General features: G+C 36.6%; 1 protein-coding gene and 1 long non-coding RNA gene across 2 annotated transcripts in view; one reads left to right on the forward strand and one right to left on the reverse strand.

The window, feature by feature from the left end:
• Positions 1 to 2,999, reverse strand: part of LOC110675470 — a 69,781-nt gene extending 66,782 nt beyond the window's left edge. Inside the window, exon 1 of the long non-coding RNA XR_002499516.1 lies at positions 2,111 to 2,999. This is a non-coding gene — a long non-coding RNA (uncharacterized LOC110675470). The remainder of the gene's footprint in view (positions 1 to 2,110) is intronic.
• LOC5571316 (chaoptin) overlaps positions 1 to 22,457 on the forward strand; it is a 276,580-nt gene that overhangs the window by 107,756 nt on the left and 146,367 nt on the right.

A 22,457-nucleotide genomic window follows, 5' to 3' on the forward strand; every position in this document is an offset into this window, starting at 1 on the left:
TCTACAACGTATCGTATTGATTAGTCCAGGAATTAATTCTGTAGTTTCTTTACGAAAAATTCGAATGAATTTGAATTTCTTATAATTCCTTCAAAAATAATTCCACCGAATTTGCAATACGAATAAAATATCTTCTACAGAATTCAAAAGAAATCTTTCAATATATCGCTTTTTTGGATTCCACAAGTTTCTAATAGAAAAAAAAAGCCGAGAAATATAGAAAAAAAAAAATATTTTGGACATTTCATCAAAAATTTCACTTATTCTGTCTTCTGGAATTCGTTGAGGACAATTTCATCAGAATTATTTACAACGATTATTGCAAAAATTCTGCTGAAATTGTTAGAAAAATTGCTGGAGGAATCGTTGAAATAATTGTCGGAATATTTATAGACAAAATTCTGAAAAAAATCCTCCAAATTATACTTAAAGGGATTCCAAAAAGAGCTCCTGCGAAATTTATTGTTACTATTTTAGATGAATTTCTGAAGAAATTCACGGAGAAATCCTATATAAATCCTATTATGAATTTCTGATTTGAGAGAAGTTTGTAGAATATTGGAGTTGTTTTTAAAAGAGTCCTAGAAGATATGCCATGCAGAATTTTCGTAGGAAATAAATATTTTTGTTTGCTCAGGGATAACTCTTGGGAAAGTTTTTGATAAAATGCTTGTATGAATTTCAGATCGATTGCTCGAAACAAGTCGACTGAAAAGGTAAATTTAAATTCTCTTTTAATCGTTTGTAAGAACAATATTTGTTAGCACAAACCCCTGAAAATAGTAAACATCATTCCAGAGAAATTTCTCAGGGAAAAATTTTGATTGAATTCCTGCCGTTTTTTGACAGAGTCCCAGAAAAAATTCCAAAACGCCAGTTACCCCAAAGTTATGGATCAAGTAAGGGTGATATTTAAGAATAAAATATAATTTAAAATCATGGTGACGCTGTACAAAACAAAATAGTAGAATGCAGTTGTTAACGACATTACACCTTAAAATTTGCGATTATTTACGAGCAAGTTTAAAGATCAGTGTGAAATGGTGTTTGCATGTCACGAAAATGGCTCGAGCACGGATCAATGGATTGAAGTTATTCTCTCACTGTTGGATTCGACAAGAGAGTTTGTGATTTAAAACATTGGTGAAAATCAACCGAAAAAGATAAAAAATCTTGATGCAAAGCCTACTGCTTGGCAATACCGTTGTGACTCATACTCCGAACACTTAATGTTGGCCAACTTCAAATGCATCATTCAATTTGATAAAATGCCTTGAGAAGATTCTGAAAAAACTTCAAGAATGCAAATTTCTTTAATCTGAAATTTAACAAGGCATTCAATATATCTGTAGATGGAAAAGTTATAGTTCAAAGTTTAATGCCAAAAGAACAGAAGTTGTGTATAATGATCTTTTCACGTTAAGATGATTATAGAACGAAGCCACACTTTAAATTTTCAAGAGCACACAACTTGAGAACCAAACAGCGCTCCACGATGAAAATTTATCCCCTTGGTCACCACCAGCAAGCAAGTAATTTGATTGATTTTCAACGCGAACTGTTATCAGATTCTCCAGTCTTGTGCACTTGTTTTCATTTTATAATCACATTAAATGTCTGAAGTTCACATGCCCTCCACCTCTAGAAATCCTGGTTACGTACATGAATGTACTCTGAAATTATTATGTTGTGGAAACTGAATACATGGTAAACTAAACTAATGCACCAAAGATTTTCAACCGATCACAGAAATCTATTAACTCTACCAAAACTTCATCATCATATCTACGCATTCAAATAAAAATCTGCAAATTACATCAGCATTGTACTTTAAACCATACTGTGTTGTACGCCATGCGCCATGGATTAAAAAACAATGCTATGTAGTGGTGGCTATTATGGACTTGTTGACATTTACTACTTTACTCGGTGATTCTTACCAGATTTTGGTAAACTTAACAGAAACAGATTTTACCTTGGAACAACGTTTATTTCAGTGTAGTCGGAACAGTTTTTCATTATATTTGGTCAATTATCTTCCCACATAAAGCTCAAACAATTCCAGAAGCTTATAGTGATCTAAGTGAACATATTTGGAGGTGTAACTTACTCATTTTACAGTTTGATTCCCTTCATACAAAAATGGGCCACCTCAGTGCAGCAAGCAGTGTCGGTATCGCATAATGCGACCCACAAAACTTTCGCTTCGATCTCCTTTGTGCCCCAGAGCAGCAGAGCGATGCGCGATGGTGGGATGGTGGTTTGACACTGAATTTCGTTAGTTCTTCCCTCTCTGTGGTCTCTTGTGCGTCTGTCTCTTTGTTCGGTTCCCTGTTTGCCTGATTGTTGTCGTCGTCACGTCGCATCGCACTGGTTGCGTGTTTCCTACTCGGCAAACCTACTCCAGACACAGCTGCTTCTACTGCCCCACAACCCGACGTTCCACATTTGGGGTCTTTTTTCGTCTTTTTCCCCGAACAAAGGAAAATAAAATCCACAACGGAACACTCACTGTTTTATAGCGTGGAGCCAATATGCCGATATGCCGAACTTTCGTTACTTCTGTTCTGTTCGATTTCGTTTCACGATTCCGCAGTTTGCTGACTTTTTCTTGCAGTTCACTCTTGTAACACACTTTTCTGTTCGTTTCACCTTTCCTCGAAAAACGTGATTTTTGCTAAGTCTGGGAACCAACTTCCACGAGAAAATCACATTATGCTAATAAACTTCTCCTGACTGGGGAAAAAGTGGACACCCAGCAAGAAAGCCATCCGTCCGCGTCCCCAAAGGAAATCATACTGTGATTATTATTCGAACCGACAGCGGACCAGACCTGCACTGGAAAACGACACTCTGCTGCCGTTCTTCCCACACCAGACCAGCGGAAGTCAACCACCAAGAGAGTTCGAGAGGAGGAAACCAGAAAACACGACCGGAACGGAACACGGATCGCAACCGACTGCGACCAGCAGCGCCACAGTGACACTCGACTGCTTTTCCAATCGTTTCGTTCTTCCGTCGCCGCTGGCGTCGTTACTGGCAAGCGGGCGGCTGGCGGTTGGACGATCCTCTACACATTGCATTACTTCGCGTCACGTTTTAGACTCCCCCGCGCGCGTAAATGGGCATGTTCTGTGTCTGTCATGCTCGCACACTACCATCTCAACCAAGTTGGTAATACAGTGACCGAAATTCATATTCGTTCAGGGCATCATTGTTTTAACATAAAGTTGGAAAAAATAAACAATCAAATCTCGCAAAACTTGGAATAACACGTTGATATCAAAGTTAAACTGGTATCATCGTAAATTATTTCGAATTTTTTTCGGCTCCTTAATGCGTTATGCTCCATGAGCTTTAACGAAAAAATAATAAAATGTTCGTTTATTTTTAATCTTTTGTACTTGAGTGTATGGTTTTTTTAAGTAATTCAAAGGCATAGAGTCACGAAATGTATTCCCATAATCTATCTGATGGGTCTTTCGCCTAGGAGTTTTCCATATAAAATATTGAAATTAGTTTTTTTTTCATATTTTCACCGATAGAAAATTGGAAACTTTAAGATTCATTCAAGTTCGATAATATCGTGGTTCCAGGTATGCGTGTAACGTCCTTAAAGCCAATGCGCATGGGTCTTAAAAGTGTCAAATCATTAGGGCGAAGTACGTTAGGCCGAATGAATCATTAGGCCAAAAATAACATAACATACAGGAATAAGATTTTTTTCCTTATTATTTTTAAGTTATTCTTTCGATTTTCACTGCAATAGCTGTTTATGAAATGATACTTACCCTCGCGTGCAAAAGTTTTGGTTCATCCCCTCGAAAACATAAGAACTGTTGATTGAGGCAGTTAAAAATTAAAAAAAAGTTTGATAATCCAATCTTCCATATCTTAATTACCATCATTACAAGAATAATAGTGTTTTGCAAAATTATTGATTTTTTAATTAAATTTCTAAAAGGAATCGAAATGTTTTTTTTTTCTATCTTTTTTTAACGAGATTTTTAGCCCTGGGCTAGTTTATATCGGAACCAACGGCTTCCCTTCCGAAGGAAGTCGCCACTATAACCATTTTAGGTCAAAAGTGACTATCTAGGGGATGGGATTCGATCCCAGGTCCTCGGCGTGAGAGGCGAGAGTGCTAACCACTACACCAGGGCCGTCTTCACGTCGAATTTTAGTGAAAATTCAAAATATGATACAAAACAGCATTAATGAACTCACACTACCTTTCTAGTGCCTAATTTTGGGAAAAAAGGGTGAAAATTCAAAAATCGAGTATCGCTGAAACGATCCCGACCAGTGTTTGGATTTTGATCCGAATAAGCCGATCGAACCATATACAGAGAGTGCAACAGTTCGTTAACCATAATAACTCGTGGCACATCGCAATCGGAGAACCCTATGAATGTGAACATTAACTCTCTCATTTTCCACGTGGCGCGAGAGCGTTCAAGAGCAGCAACTCTCACAGACTACAACTGTATCGAGCCATTCGGGTGATTTATGTTTTGCATAAAAATGGTAATGAATTTCATATTTTCTGGTTATGCAGCTTTTAACAACCTAATTATAATCTATTGGATCACCAAACACCCTTTTGGTCGTAAACATAGCACAGAAAATGGAACATATTCGCCTCTGTTTCTTGATGCTACAAGTGGTGACACATAGTAATCGGCACCATACAGTGGGTAGTGTGTGTGTCTTGTTTTCATTCATGGCTCGTTATCTTCCACGAACGATGCATGTTGTATGAATGCAGGCGGATAAATGGGATTATATTGCGGCTCGTGTGTCAATAATCGTTGGTTAAATTATCCAAAACTTGACCCCAACCATGAAATTAACAGCTGCCTCTTGCGAACGTTTTCGAACGTGTGATTGAAAAAGCCTAGTAATTGAGCACAAAACATGAAGATAATGCCTTACCGAACCGTCGTAGAAGTCTCCCGTAAAACAGCTTTACTTCTTTTATTTCACTAATCAAAAAATATGAACAAACCGCCTCCAGAGTATTGCCATAATTGGGCTCTCATACACTCTTTGTACTAGTTATCGCCATAGTGGAAATAAAACGATTTTCAACTTAAAACGGCAAATTTCATTGGTCACCAGCTAAATTTATTCATTTGTTTTCACTAGGGCACATACATTTAAGTCAGTTAAGTCAGTTTAAGCCGGATGAAAACTTAAATTTCGTTGCTGGTGTCCTTTAGCAAACTGCTAACAAGATAACATATGTGTGAGGCAAAATTTTCATATGTTCATATTTCGAAGCTTATTTCACAAATGTTCTTATCGAGGTTAAGTTATCATTAAAAACAAATAGGTTTATCATACCTGTGGATATAAGCCGATATTTTCTAGTGAAACAATAAGAAAAATCTTTTTTTGTTTCCGCTATTGCTATAACTGGTACTAAAGCCATAATTGGTACTTCTACCCTAATATCCTTTTACTCTTAGTAAAAAAGTAAAGTAAGAAACATTTTCAAAACTCGTTTAGATTACTAAAGAAACTATATTCGTATATTAGAGAGCTAAATTGTTAATTGTGATTGCATTCTAAGGTAATAATTTTACTGTTTATTGTCGTTTCATTGAAAAATCCCATACTTTTAAAATAATATACGCATATTTTCCGATCTACAGCAATTTGTAAACGTCTTTCTCCAAATACTTCGATCGGTAATCTCATAACAACATATTATGAATATAGTACATGGAAAATCAGTTCGATTTCATTACAGCAGTATTGCCAATATTAATGAATTTCATTGTGCTTTGAGAGGTCTTCTCATTTTTTATCTTTTTGCGCTTTAAATATGACGTGGGGACCACATGAACTTTATAAAGGCATCAGTTTTTTTCATATAAAGTCTATGTCAGTACTTCCGTCAAAACGTACTTGAGCGTTAGCGTAGCAACGGTATAATTCGTAGATTGTGTCCTAGCCTAGATCCTAGCAATATTAATGTTTTTACTTTTGATAATCTCATCTAGAATGCCTTCAGGAACATGGATAGGGAATAAGCCTTGATCCAATCTTAAACAGAATACCAAAACCATGAATATTGCTATTCCCATCTTTAGGTTTTTAGGATGTGTTGAAAACATTTTATTAGAATAATAAGTTAAGTTGCGTATAGAACTTGATGCCCACAACTTCAATATGTTCTGAAGACCTTGAGATTATCAATATTCATAGCAGTACACTCTTGAGCCATATGAAGCATTATGGATAGGAACGAGAAAGTTTCAAGAGAATTGGGTTAGTATAGACTGTAGTAGATTTGGTAGATCAAAAGGATCTGAATTCCAGGACGATTTGGATGACTTCCAATATCCACTTTCTTGTCAAAATTTGTGGACACATCTGTTAAGGCATAGTGAGTGCTGTAAACGCCGACATCAATAGCTAAAAATTAACTTATGAACCTGTGTTGATTATGGCAAAATTCCAGAATATTCTGGAGGCCTTAGCCTTTCTTTAGGTTAAATAAATAAATTTTAAAAATATCCTGATCCTTTGTAGCTTATTACAAATAACGGGTCTGTTCACATTTTGTATGAAAACCTTTCGTTTCCAAATGATAAATGAGTTCTAAAAGGGTGTTTATGTGATTTTTACCCTCCCTGACCCAGAGATATTCTGGAATAACTATGTCCACAATACTCCGGAGCTAAACCTTCCCATCACTTATGAAACTACACCTAAAAGTGAAGTAATTCTCAAAATTTCATATAAAAATATGGAGCTATGCCCAAATACGAGCAATTTGAATTTTATATGTCAGCTCCGTAGCCTACGGGTTAAGTGCTACGGAGTTGGCGATTCGGAGGGGTTTTAGGTCATCAGAATTCGCCTGAAACACTAGCAATAGACCCGAAGCAGATTTTGTTTAATTGTTTTTATTTTAATCTTTCGAGTGCCGGCAATCAAAAGAGGAAGAATGTTGATTTACAGTATAAAAAATGTTGTTTCGCGTAAGAATAGTCGACTACGCGTACAACGGTAATAACGATCAGCTTTTTACCTAGTACCTAGTAAAAAGCAGAATAGGTCCCTCCAGGATCATCCAATTATTGAAAAAATCTGATTATTTACATGGAACTGCCAGTTACATGAAATACGACCGACCAAAAATCACTCACTATGCATGGCCAACTTCGCGATAAGCGACCGGATGAAACAGGTAAATTGCCGCACTTCAAATAAGCGAGGAAAAAACACACAAGTCCACGGCATAAAGATTAACAAAGCAGGCTCTTTACTGGTGTAAACATCGAATTTGGTTGTAAACATGTGACGTCACTCTTATCGTACTATATACCATGCGGACCACTAGATCATTTTTTTCACAAATTTGTTCGAGGTGGATAAGGAGTTGTGTTTGCTCCTTCGACCTTGACGCTTGCTCCTGCGGGAGCCGGCGATGAGGGCAGGATCAAACATGTCGCGCGTCGGTCGAGTGAAAGTGAAATAATTGCCGCGTTCGATAAGTTCTTTTTGATCTTTCGACATTGACGCTTGCTCCTGGGCAGTGCGTCAAGAAAGCCCGAGCAGTCGTCAGTTGTTTTCCCTCTCGGGTCGCGCGCCTATTTTCTCTGAGTACTTTTATATAGCCGAGCAAACGAGTGAAGCTGAAAGTGGATTGTTGCTGCTCAAGGATGACGGATCAATTGGTGAGCTCGTTTCATGCTACTATTTCTAATCTATAAAATATGTATGACTGCACCTTTAATCGTTACAACGGTGAGACGTAAATATGATTTTTCAACAAACTTTGAAAGGTTCGTCACTTTGAGTGTCGACATAAACTCTGATTCATAAATTATTTATGTCTAATTTTTTTTTTCAAAGCTCCTTTTTTTACCTTTATTTTTGTAATTAAAAAAAAACTTTGAATGGTTGGACACTACAAGTGTAGACTTGCGAAAGGTTCACTTTATTCAACAAACTTTGAATGGTTCGTCACCTCAAGTGTCGGCATAATTTTTCTCTACATAGATATTGTTCATATCAAATGAAAATATTATATTTACATATTAGCCTGTTTATATCTCACAAATAATTATTTATCATGGTCTAATCGCTTATCAAAGTGAATCCTGTGACCCAACGATCCTCCCCATTAACAAATATCCCTCCCAGTAACCTTTGTGGAGATGCAGAGGCAAACACGGTCTCCAAATAGCAAAGGTTACACACTAACATTCCTTCACCCAATCCCACCTGACTGCAAGGACGTGGCCAGCGCCGTTATTGACAATGTATAAATAGAGGCACTGAATTATGCACACTTAAGAAGATTATGGCTGATTCCAACCGATCTTCTAGTTGATTCTTTGTGCATTTTCACTGACTTCGGTCAATCACGGAATAGCAACCATTGATATGTGTAGTCAGTCTAAGCAAAGCTAAGCTAAGCTAAATTTGTTCGAGGTGGATAAGAATAACGTCGTCAAGAAGCTGTCGTGCACGAGTCCATGTAAGCATACACGAAAGAACTTTTGTTCGACATGGGATATTTGAGACCGGTTCTGATAGGCCTTCAGGAATACCTTCAGCAATTCCTCCAAGAGCTCCTCCAAGAATTCCTCCAAGGATTATTCCAGGAATTTTTACAGGAATAATTTTTTATTTAGAGATTTTGCAAGGAGTGATTCCATCATAGATTCCTCCAGTAAAATCTCTAGTCCAAAAATTTCTCCAAGGATTGCTCTAGGATCTGTTTCAGGAATCCTTTCAGAAATACTCCGGAATTTTTACGGAGATTTCTCCAGGGATTTTTAAAAAGTTTCTCCTGGTATTTCTTCAGAGTTTCTCTAGAAAATCTTTCAGATAATTCTCCAAGGATTCCTCTAGAAAAAATCTTCAAAGCATTCTCCAGGAATCTTTTCAAAGATAACTCAAGATATTTTTTCAGTGATTTCTCCAGAGTTTCCAGCGAGGATTTCTCCACGGATACATACAAAGATATCTCCAAATAGTCATCTCGAGATTTATCAAGGAATTACACCGTAGATTTCTTCCGGAATTCTTCCACGACTCACTCGAAGGATTTTATCAGGGATTTCATCAGGAATTACTCCACCTGTTCTACAACTCACAAATTCCGCAAGGGATTTCTCAATAATTTCACTCAGGATTTTTCCCAGAGTTATCATGGCAAAAAACATGGCTTACTCCAAGGATCTCTCCAGATAATCCTGCAGGGATTCCCAAGGGATTTCTCTCGAGATTCCTCTAGTAATTATTCCTGAGATTTTTCCTGTGACCGTCCAGTAATTCCAGTAACTACTTGGAGAATTTTGTAGAAATAACTGGAGAAAAATATGAACTAATCCTTTAAGAACTTGTCACAGTTTTGCCTGTAGAAATCACAGAAGACATCTCTGCAAAAATCTCTACAGAGATTTTCCTTAAGGGATTCCTTATATCCTTTCTTGAAGAATTTTTGTAGGAATATCAGGAAAAATCATCTGAAGAATCTTTGAAAGAATCTCTGAAGGAGCCCTTGAAGTAACCTCTGCAATAATTCCTTTTAAGCTTTCGTGGAGAAGCCTTTGAGAAATTCCTGGAAAAATCTCAGTGAAGATTTTACTGAAAGAATCTATGGTGGAGGCAATTTGGCAGAAACTCTTAATGAAATCGCTGCTGAAATATCACTGCAAAAAAATCCTGGAATAACTCTTGAAGGAATCCCAGGAAGAACTCCTGGCGAAATTTCTGAATAAAATACTGAACGTATTTCTGGAGCCCCAAGAAATCTGATAGCGAACAAAAGTTCTTCCTAGAGGAATCTCTGACATAACCGTCAGTGAAAGCCTTGGAGAAACTGTCAAATCCCTGGAGGAATCTTCGAAAGAGTTCTTTGAGAATACTATGGAGAAGTTTCTGGCGATATTTCGACAGGAGTTTTTAAAGGAATCTCTAGAAATTGTCCTGAAGGAAATACAGGAGCCCTATTTGAATTGGTCCTAAAATTTAGATTTATGTCAAAAGTCATAATTCAACAGCGATTAAATGTATTTTTTTTAGTATAAAAACATGAACTGGGTTGTGAGATGGAGTACATTTTTTGTAGCTTTTTATAAGTAGAACGCGATTTTATTAATACGATGCATGATTTTTCCCGTAACTTTTCAAAAGGACGTATCTAACATTGAGAGGATCTTGTTATTTACTTTCTCCTTTGACAATAACTGAGCATCATTAACTTCTTCTGTAGCATTTTTTTTTTTGTATGAAACGCTAGCCAAGGACATTGCCTTTCGATCTCTAGTGAAAAACTTCTCAAAAACTTTAGTTTTGCAGTCTCATTATCGAAAGAGAGCGAGAAAGGAGACAATCTCTCACTGTTACATAGGACAATCAAAGAAGTTCAGCTAGATTTAATAGACTTTTACCATCCCGATGAGAAAACGTTCCCTGTACGAATAAGAGTTTGAATCACTGTAGTCACTCGCGGAGCAGATCCAGAGATAGAGAGTCGATCGGATCAGAGAACGAATGAGAATGCTTAGCCATGCTCGGGCTCACGGGTTTTGCGCGTTTGTTCTCTTGAAGGCTCTATCTCTCCAGTATCTGTAAACGCGTGAACTTATAATAGTATTTTTTCAATATCGAGAAGGGGAGCAGCTGGGAAAAATGATGCATGAAAAGATTTTTTTTAAGAAGTGAAGATTTTCCAGGTATCATTTATATTTTTATAGGCAGGGACTATTTGAAATAGGGTCAATCTAGAAGTTAATAGATTTTGACTCGCTGATTTCATATCTGTTGTCAGAGTTTTTGTGACACATACTATTTGTAAAAGTTTACGTAGATCCGCGGATATTGTATTTTCACGCCGATAAGTAGATCAGCTGGATTCCTAAATTTGACAATATTTTGACAGAAAATAAACTAGAAAATAGAAAGGCATTGCTTTAAAGATTTTAACAAAGATTCTTAAAGAATGTCATTGATTTCTTCATGTAAATCTTTCTAGAGATTCTGCCTAGAATACCTCGTGGAATTTCTTCGGAGATTCACCCTAAAATATCTACAAAGATAACACTGCGAAACACGTTTTTGTCTCCAGCATCAAAATACCTCTATTTTCTTAATTAAGGGTTGCTGAATCCATTGCCGTTTACAGAAATATCATAGCACGTCTAGTTTTTGAGATATTATTTGTTGAAAATGCAAAAATTAACTATTTCAGCCAACTTGCATGCAAGTTTGCCAGCTTGTAGGGCAATTTATTTGCTTAATTTGGAACAGAATTCAAACTTTATGTGTATAACAATACTTATCATCATAGTTTATAATACTTTTGATCCGGAAAAGTTATTTTTTGATGGTTTAAAAAAGTATTGTATATTGCCATATAAGAGAAACGAAGTATTTTGCATGGAGACTGCAAGCATGTGGAAAAAAACGGTTTAATCTTCATTTAACCGTTAAATTTCAACCAAAATATATCTAAAACGAAAGTTTAAGTCCTCTTTTGCATGCTTGATGGATAATATCACAAAAAAGTTTGATGTAATAAACTTCAAATTTGAGGTAAACATCAATAAAACCAATGTTTTATACAACTTTGGCGACCTGTAGCTAAAAATTGTGACGTGCTGGGAAATATCTGAGAACGGCATCAGATTCAGTAACCCCAAATCTACTAGTGACACATAATTTGATCCTTGAGACACGCAAAAATGTCATTTTTGTTGCGCTGTGTAACCCATGCACTGTTCGAGGATTTGCAGCACATTTTTTTTTTCAGGAATTACTATAAAAACACCTCATTAGGTTGCTTTAGGAAATCGTACAAAAATACTTTCAGTATTCGGCTAGGTAGAAGATTTCTGCCTATCGAAATTTTTTCTAGGGTTTTATTGAATAATTTTCCAATCATCTTCCCAGTAATTCGTCTATGAATTATAAGTTCTTTATAAATGATTGAAGAAATTCCAGCAGATTGTTTAAAGATTCTACCAGTAGTTATTCCAAAAAAAAATATATATCCATAAATTACAAAAAAAAATCTTACGGATTCTCAAGTAGCTCCTATTTGGACATTTATCCAAGGGTTTCCTGCAAGAAATTATTTAAGTATTTGTCTAAAAATTTCTTCAAGAATGTCACCCAGATAATTTTCCTTTGTAACATCCTTTTGGGAGAGGAGATTTCAAGTTCACCATCCTTTTTCTTCTTCTTCTTCTTCTTGGTATTACGCCCTCACTGGGACAGAGCCTGCTTGCCAGCCACGGACTCTAACCACTCGGCTAAGGAAGGCCCCCGTGGTACAGAAATTCACCATCCATCATTATGAATTATTTGAGGAATTCTACTAGGACAACATCGATTTCTTTCCAAAATTTATAGAGGTGTTTTCTGAAGATTCCTTAATGAATTACCCAAAGTGAACTTTCCATCATTCCCTTTCTCTTCTCATTCTTTTTCTCGTCATAATGCACCAACTGTGACAGAGCCTGCTCCTCAGCTTAGTGTTCTAAGAGCACTTCCACAGTTATTAACTGAGAGCTTTCATTCCTAGGTTGCCATTTTCGCATTCGTTTATGGTGTGGCAGGCACAATGATACTCTATGCATAGGGGATTCAAGGAAACATCCACAACTAAAAGAGTCTGGATCGACCGAGAACCTAACCTAGATACATGTCTTTGCTTTTTAGTCGCTGACGTTACCACAAAGCTAAGGAGAGTTAGTTATGAACTCAAGTAAATATCTCAGGTTTCAGTCTTACTGTTGGCACCTTCGTTAAAATAAATGCAGTGAATTTCGGGAAATCCCCTTAAAATTTTCGCCTGTAAATCTAAGCTAAAACGCTATGTTGCGATGGATAGTAAAGGAGGGAGAAATGTCTGGCCGCCGACAGACAGATTTTTATTAGACAAAAAACCCCAAAAAACGATAAAATTATGACGGTTATGCTTCTTGGTCTGAACACATCAGGCAACAATCATAATTCTCCAGTTTTAGTTAGGTTTGGATCATCAAGCTATAAAAAAACAAGAATGCTCTCTTGCTTGCTGATTGAAAAAAAAATCGACTCTCTTTGCTTGTGGATAGTTTTGAATCCTCGCCTTCTTCCCTTCGCTAACTGTAGCTCCCCACTGATGGCGGTGGCGCTCTGCTGACATACTCCAACGCCTTCCTTCACTGGCACACTGACTGTAATGCACAAGAAGCGGGAACCCTCTGGGGAGTCGCAGCTGAACTAATATTCAACAACCAGTCCAGTTGAAGCAGTGTGCGCATCACGATGAAAAGGGGGCGTTTGGTAGTAATCTTCTATCAATCGAAACGAAGTAGAATGAAGAACTTTGTTCACTATTAATAAAAAAAATCTATACTTTTTTTTCAAAAGATTTAAAAGATATTACTGAAGGAACGTAGTTTTGAGTTATTTCAACGCAATTATGAACAATATAATATTGTATGATCCTGCAGAATATGTTTACTTGAGATCCTATGTAGACATCTCTTCAAATTATGAAATTATGATCTAGCGAGGGATTATCCAGTAGATGCAACAATATCAGTTCTGCTTTATTGGTTATTAATTTACTGAACGCTCCCCTATCGATGACTCAGACACCGTGAAGCGAAGAAATTGCTGCGACTGTGGCACAAAAAACATGCTTATTTCAAATTTGCTCGCTTGGAGCTACAACGAGAGAGCCGCCAATCCACGGCCTGGTAGTGGTGTCGCGCGCGCATTTTGATGGTAACGGTGCGGTGGTGGTAACCGGCAGCGGCGGCAGAAACAAGAGCGCGCGCAATATTCCTCGCCGTTGTTGTTGCCCTCGTGGTGGATCCAGTTTCTAGAGTTGTGCCCTACTCACTGCTATATAACTTCCGCTGACCGATGATGGGATTGGACGTAGAGTAATGAACATCTGCAGGCCAGATAGTTGTTTTCAGCAGTAAGAGCAGCGAGACGCTTAAAATTATGCGGGTGGATGCGGCCTACACTGACTGGAGGCGTCGTTATTGGATGGAGTATGCCGAAGTGCAGAGGGAGAGTTTACTACACATGATTTGGGAGTTCTCTCAGAGAAGTGTGTTCTCCGAGTAATTTGCTCGCAATTGTAAGCCACGCTAAAATAAATGTATTCAACGTAGTTGAAGATTATATGTAATAATCCCACATCAATGTTTTTTTTTTTTCTTGCACCCAGATTGGATCGGTAAAGGAAATCAATTGGCCTAATGGTTGAATTCTCGCATAATCTGAGATAACGCCTTAAAAGCCATTGGTAACTACGTGTGTAGTTCGTTGTTTCTGAGCAAATGAATGACTAAACATCCAAATCAACACCACTGGCAGATAGAGATGGATCATTTCTTCACTATAGCGTTGTTAAATAACGTGTAACTCCATTCGAATGCACAGAAACAACGAGCTACACACATGGTTTAGGGTGAGATCATAAGTTATGCGAAAATTGGTTCATATCCCGAAAATGCTTTCTTATATGAGAAAATATTATCCATTTTTCCTGTGAAATACAACTAGCATTGAATTTTGTATTTAGCGTCTCTTCGATAATCTAGTTTGTGATTATTAATACAAATGGTACAGAAATAACTTTTGTCAAATAGAGATTTTAGTTTGTTTCGATAATCTAAAGTTTATCCAAATAAACAGTGGCGTACTCACGGGGGGTTTTAGAGGGGATAACAGCAGAGTCTCAATTTTGTAACAAATTTTTAGTTTCAAAAACCGCTCGAATTCACAAAATTTTCAAAAATCTATTCAGCTTGTTACATTTTCTTGATGTCCAATGATTTTTTTTTTGTGGAATAAAATACTCAGCTTTGAGTGTTCAGTTAGGTGTCTGATAGTGTAGATTTCCGGTCCGGTAAGGATCATTCAAAGTGAGAAAGAAATTTTCTCGTCTTTCTAGACATAGTTGGGGCCATTAGCAATCGTAAATACATGGGTGAATTCCAATGAATATGAAAAAGGTTGTGTTAGAAAAATTTCAAATTCTTTCAAGTTATAATTCACATTTTCGAGTTTCAGTGGTTTCCCAACGGGCTTTATTACTTTATCCAATCATTTTTTTTTACTGCATGAGAACGTGCATGTAAATTTCAAACTTAAGATTTAACCTAAGATTAGATGTTGCAGTCGCTGGAAATCTCATTGATTTAGATTAAAATAAATATGAATTACAACAGGAAACTTGCTGATAAAACCTGACTTGATAATTTTAGAAAACAGATTTTCCGTGCATAGGGATATTCGATTTTTTTCATTTTTAGGAGTTAACTACGAAACCATGGGCTACCTACAATGATTACCAATTGGATTCATCAAATGCTCAAAAACCGACATCTCTTCTCGACATTGCGTCAAGCAGCGATTCGAAAATTGAGTGTTTGCGGATGCCCCCAAGGGGGAGTCTTGTCACCACTTTTGTGGAATCTCGTAGCAGATACGCTATTGAGGCAACTCAATAATAGCGGTTTTCCAACATATGGATATGCCGACGACTATCTAGCTCTGATAGTTGGTATGTGTATAAGCACCCTATTCGACCTGATGCAAAGTGCTCTTCAGGTAGTCGAGAGTTGGTGTCGCCAATATGGCCTTTCGGTTAACCCGAATAAAACATCTATTGTTCTTTTTACGGAAAGACGAAACCGCGATGGAATTCGACCTTTACGTCTTTTTGGCACTGAGATTAACGTGACTGATCAAGTAAAGTATGGCGGAGTCATTCTAGATTCCAGACTTTCATGGACACCTCACATTGATTTCAGAGTCAAAAAAGCTTGCATGGCTTTCGGTCAATGCCGGTGAACCTTTGGTAAAACTTGGGGCCTCAAACTCAAATTTATCAAATGGATTTACACAACAGTTGTTCGACCAATATTGGCATATGGATGTCTTGTGTGGTGGCAAAAGGGCGAAGTGAGAACAATCCAATCAAAATTAGGCCATCTCCAAAGGATTTGCTTGATGGCGATATCTGGTGCGTTCTCTACAACTCCCACAGCAGCGCTCGAAGCCCTTTTCGACGTTGCGCCACTACACATATATCTTAAACAAGAAGCACTTTCTTGCTCTTACCGTTTATGGGTACTGGATCTACTGGAGAAAAATCCAGTAAATCGTAGATCTACACACACACTTCGTTGTTTCCACTTTTGGTGAATTGGGACAAAATTGTCCTTGCTCCAAGTGATCTCACAATTGCTTGTCACTTTCCTTACAGGACATTTATCACACAATTCACTTCACGGGAAGAGTGGACGTCTGGCTATTTGGAAACAAGTATATCAAACAATATAGTATGTTACACTGATGGCTCCCTTCTTGAAGGTAGGGCTGGTGCAGGAGTATATTCTCGTGAGCTAAGGCTGAATCAGTTTTACTCACTTGGTAGAAACTGCACCGTTTTTCAGGCGGAAATATTTGCCCTTATGTGTGGAGTGCAATCAGCACTTCAACAGCGCGTAATGGGTAAAGTCATATACTTCTGTTCAGATAGTCAAGCTGCTATAAAAGCTCTCGCTTCGGCCAACTCAAGGTCGAAGCTTGTTATCGCATTTCGAACTCAAATTAAGGAACTGAATTCAGTCAACTCTGTAAACCTTGTATGGGTACCTGGCCATTCTTCCATCGTTGGAAATGAATTGGCTGATGAGCTAGCTCGCGATGGAGCATCGCATGACTTCATTGGCCCTGAGCCGGCTATTCCAATTTCGAAGTGCTGGGTGAAGCTTCAGATAAATTCTTGGGCGGCAACTCAGCACAAGCAATATTGGAATAGTTTGGAGTCATGTCGTCAAACAAAATTGTACATTACTGAGCCATCTCCAAGGGTGGCGAAGTATTTAACAAATCTATCAAAGCAGTATTGCAGTCTCTTGATCAGAGCGTTGTCAGGCCACTGCCGACTCAACTATCACATGGCAAATATTCAGCGTGCTGACTCATTTGTGTGTGATAGTTGTGACTCCGATTATGGAACTTCATATCACCTGATATGTAACTGTTCAGTTTTTGCGCAAATGCGATTCCAATTACTTGGTAAACACTTATTAAGTGAAACTGAATTCAGAAGCCTGAATCTTCAGGACATTCTGTTATTCTTAACCCGCTGTGGTAATGAGCTATAGGCTCTCTTTACGCTCATGCGTTTTGCAGTGCCCTTTTTAGGGCGTTGTTCGAACCCATTGTGGTATGGAGCTACATGCTCTCATTTCGCTTATGCGATCTTCCCTCTTCAAGGGACCCCACTCCTATTTCCTCCCATCTTTCCCTTCCCTTTCCTCTCCCATCGGGTAGATGATGCAATAGGCTCAAATATGGCGATGGCACAAATCTCCCAACTGGTGGGGAACGTGCCTTTGGAGCCAGCCTTCTGATACCTGATAAGATTAGATGTTGCAGCCGCTGGAAATCTCATTGATTTAGATTTAAATAAATAACAGGAAACTTGCTGATAAAACCTGACTTGATAATTTTAGAAAACAGATTTTCCGTGCATAGGGATATTCGATTTTTTTCATTTTTAGGAGTTAACTAATACGCAATATTTCAAATTTGGTTATGTAGCATATCTATAAGAAGAAAACTGGGCTCCTCAGAAATTCAAGTAGAACATATCCTTCTCGTCGGCCATCTCTGAATGCAAGCAACCCTTTTCTTAAATTATCCAAAATTTCCTTTATAAGAAAATAACTGCTTTTTCACACCTCTACCGACAGCTCCATTTTTTTTAACCACAAACAATATTCAAACAGCGATAACTTTTTGGTTTTTCGATGTTTTTGCACCATTTTTTCACAGCCCTTCAAAAAACTCTTCTATTTTAGGAATCTGTGATATTGATCATTGGTCATCTGTATCCGGAGACACTCCAAAATTTCTTAGGGGCCGACATTTTGCTGTAACTGACATAAATAAGGGGCCTTCCTTAGCCGAGTGGTTAGAGTCCGCGGCTACATGCTGTCATGCTGAAGGTATCTGTGTTCGATTTCCGGTCGGTCCAGGATCTTTTCGTAATGGAAATTTCCTTGACTTCCCTGGGCATAGAGTATCATCGTACCTGCCACACGATATACGAATGCGAAAATAGCAATTTTGTCAAAGAAAGCTCTCAGTAAATAACTGTGGAAGTGCTCATAAGAACACTAAGCCGAGAAGCAGACTCTGTTCTTCTGTGCAGTGAGAACGTAATGCCAAGAAGAAGAAGAAGACGTAAATATCCCAGGCTACAGATTTTTTCTTAGGTTCGGTCATTTGCTGTTTGAAACAATACTTTAATGAGAATCTGTTGTAAAAATATGAAGCCAATTGGTGCAACCGTTTTGGAATAATTAACATTTTTTTGTTCCTGGTACCGTAATTTCGGGTGAAATTGATCACTTTTCAAGGTTTTTCTTGTCTGATTTCTATAATGTTGACAATGCCAAACAACTGAATGCAGGAAAACAAGTATGAAGGTGAGCCTCATTGACTCAAGTACCGACATTTTCTAACAAATGTAATTTTAATGCTAAAAAATATTTCTAAAATAAAAAATCTGGAGATCTCATTTCGGGGTGAAATTGATCACTTATCAATGCCATTATTGTTAGTTTTCAAATCAACTTTACATAATAAATTTGAGCTCCCTGAATCCAAATATGCTTGCCAAATTCCTAACAATACAATATTTATAGAAAAAATTAATGTTTAAATTTCAAGAATAACGCAGAAAACGCCTAAATGTATGCAATTTCCTAAGGAATTTCTTGATATATTACAGAAATTCAATTATTTCATCCAAATCAACGAATTGGTACGAGTTTTGGTTATAAAATCTAGTTTGGGGATATATCTTTAGTATCCTCACAAACTTTCAGGATTATACCATGTCCAAATCCTTGTCTAGAACTAGAAGTTTATTGATGTTTGTCAACACTGCACCGAACAAGATTTTGAAATTTTACATTATTTTCATATAAATAAACATTTTTGAACGCAAAAAACTTCACAACACACAATTTGGGCATACTTACGACAAACAACGTTCATTCACTGCAGTTTACATTGATATTTGTGCTCCATTAGGAAGAAATAAAATCGAGTGACACAGTGATCAATTTCACCCTACTGATCAATTTCACCCGAATTTACGGTACCATTCTGGCCGTATAAAGATCTCGAAAACTTTTAAAACATCATTAAGTAATTTCCAGATTTCTTGAAGACAATCAAACGATTTGTATGATTTTGTTTTCCAAAGAGCTCCTTACAACCTGACATTGTATAGTCCACATTTTATTTTTATGATACAAATTGATCAATTGACTAAAAACAAAAAGGCGTCCAAAATGTTTCCATATGGGCAATCTGACTATCTTCAAAACCATGATCAATAATCTCTAAAAATAAAAGAGGCCGTGCAATCATATCGAAAAACAAAAACGTTATCGTTGTTTGAATATAAATGTTTTTATTTCAATATCGATGATAAATCAGTTTTTTGTATACTTCTCAAATATTTCTATTGAAAATGCAAATGTTGCAAGTTTAACATTTTTAAAACAAGCACTGGTACCCACCGTTCGCGACTGTGTCTTGACAGATTTAAGCATGGTTAAAAACATGTTTTAATTGATTTTTTTGTTTCTGCTGATATGGCGTAACATTGATCACCCGTGTAAATAACGTTAGGAAATATTAAAAAATATTGTTACTAACTGAAGTCAAGGTCAATCTTTTACAAGGCATACCGTTTTTTTTGAGTTAAGGGAATTCTACATTCTTAATGTTGCCTAATTGAACATATTTATTCCGATCAATGTTACCCCACTGAACAAAGTTACCCCGAATTACGGTATATCTATTTTGACTTTCAATAAATGTCGTTGAAGGAAAAGTGCTATATGATACCCTATGATATGTTGATTTTGAAACATAGCTTTAAATTGCTGAAACTAAAAGCTAACAGTTTTTGCGTTGTATATCAAATGATGTGGATGTATTTGTTAAATGAAGGGTCATTTTTGTACATTTGATATTGTTAGACGCGTAATAGTAACATAAAGCATGGAATTTTGCATTAGAAACAAACGGTTAATGTTTTTTTTAATCTTCCCTTAATTGAGAAAATATATTATGGATTAAAGTTTTTACTTTCTATATTTTGAGATCGTTCATAAGCTTCGTCAACTGTTTTAAATAAAAAACAAACATATTTTGACCTAAACGTTTTGAAGAAAGTGCTTGGTCGAAACAAAAATAATTGAAATTAAATAATTGAATAAATTTTGTTTCTAATATCAAAAAACAGCTTTGAATGTTTTTGATTTCAATCAAAATACCTTGTCCTGATGAATCAAATATGTCATCATATGCATGTTGGTTCAAAAACAATTTCGGAATAAAGACTGGACTCAGAAAAAATGAGACACAAAAATGATCACCAAAAAATTATTTTAAATCGGATACTTCTCAAATTTTCAGGGATTAAATATCCATATATTTGCTATGTTTTGGCATAATCTATTTATTGAATTTCCTTCTCCAAGCTGAATGCTCGTACATTTCTCTTAACACTGCTCATGAGAACTTGGGCGAGGCTTTGCCCATCTTTCTTACATGTTTTCTCCCAGTTTTTCTTCAAAGCTTCATTGGTTTTGAATGTTTTTCTTCAACTACTTCTTCATTATCGCCCAAAACTTTTCGATCGATTACAGTTCTGTAAATACAGGTTCTAAAACTAGAAGCTTTCGTAGTTTTTAAAGATAAAGAAATTTCTAATGTGATCCATAGCTTCTCTTTTTGGGTAAACATTAGTATTGTTTTTGTACAATCGAATTTATGTCGAAAAACTACACGTCTAACTGAAACTAACACTAAAACTACACTAAATTTTTACAAACTTTGCTGCTTCTGCTTTGAACAATGTTTTACAGGCATACGAGGGTGAAAATTTGGGGTTTCTCGTAGATTTTTAAATAAAATAAATTTTGAATGCAATCCAAAGATTCTATTTCTGCTCAAACAAGTTCACTGGACATTTTCAATCCATTTTATGCCGAAAAAGCTACATTCCATTGCTTTGAAATTTGATTTATATGCAAACAGATTCAAAAACTAAACATTTAAAAGAAATAAAATAAAAAAAGAAATTTTGAGTGCAGTTTTGAATTTCTATTACTACTCAAAAATGTTTTCTGAACTACTGCAATAAAATATATGTCAAATCACACATCATTGCTTTAAATTTCGGTTTCTAGACAAACAGTTGAGAAAAAAGGTATTTCTTAGTTCTAAGTTAACAAAAAATATGTATTGGTTTAATTGCTCTAGAGAAAATTTGAACATCCCTAGGAACATGTTTTTCCATTCGTACAAAACGTGAGGATATGGACATGAGATACATAAAAATATTGGTAGTCGTTGAGATATAGTCAATAATCCAAATAGATGTTTCTGATCGCGGTGCTCCTAGTGTTAATGGACAATTCCATTTCTGACGTTTTCCAATATTTACAATTATTTTAGTTTTTCTATTAAAGTAATATTTGTCGGTTTCGTTTCCACTTTATTGGTATTTTTCGGTGACGGGTAATGATTTCCGATATAGAAATTTTACGTTTCAACCTACTTTATTTCGGTCATCTTCAGAAAACTGTTGCACAAACATAGAATAAAAACAAATAATTCACAATTAACATAATTTTTCCACATACAATCAATAAAGAATTTACAAAAAAAAAACACTTACAATTCCGTCAACCGTTCAACCGGACGAACGGTTGGCGGAATTGTAAGTGTTTTTTTTTGTAAATTCTTTATTGATTGTATGTGAAAAAAATATGTTAATTGTGATCACATGTTAATTGTGATCACAACAAGATTATTGCATCGACGATTTCTCTATTAAGATCTGTTGTGGATTACAGACATGGTTTGTAGGAGTGCCTGTCCAGTATACCAGATAACATTTAGACTTATTTTGTATTTTGTACAACATAGCTGAGAAAACCTCGCTTTTCGTTCACAGCAACAGCGTTGTGCTTCTAGCGATGGTCTACCACGTGACGACCGAAGGGGTGAATCATTTTGAGAGATTCGATATTTCCATAAACACCGATTTCAAGAACATCCATCTTTGGGGGTCCGCGAGACGTTTGTAAAGCTTCAAAAGAGGTCGCTGCCCCAAAAAGGTTGAGAACCACTGTTATAGGATGTTCGGGTATTGTTCATGCCAGTTGATGCCAGTAAAGTTAAACATCTACCCCAATGGTAAATGAGCAAGAAAAATGGGTTTTATCATCGCTCTCTTTTTGGGGCTATCCTTTGCTGCTGATATTTATTGAGATGCGATGTTTTTCTTCGCTTGTTTTGATCGTGCATCTAGATCAATTGAGAGCGAATTTTGCAATGCCTATTAGTTTAAATTTTGATGCATAGCCTTTCATATT

The sequence above is a fragment of the Aedes aegypti genome, chromosome 1, assembly GCF_002204515.2.
Source record: "Aedes aegypti strain LVP_AGWG chromosome 1, AaegL5.0 Primary Assembly, whole genome shotgun sequence".
NCBI lineage: Eukaryota > Metazoa > Arthropoda > Insecta > Diptera > Culicidae > Aedes > Aedes aegypti.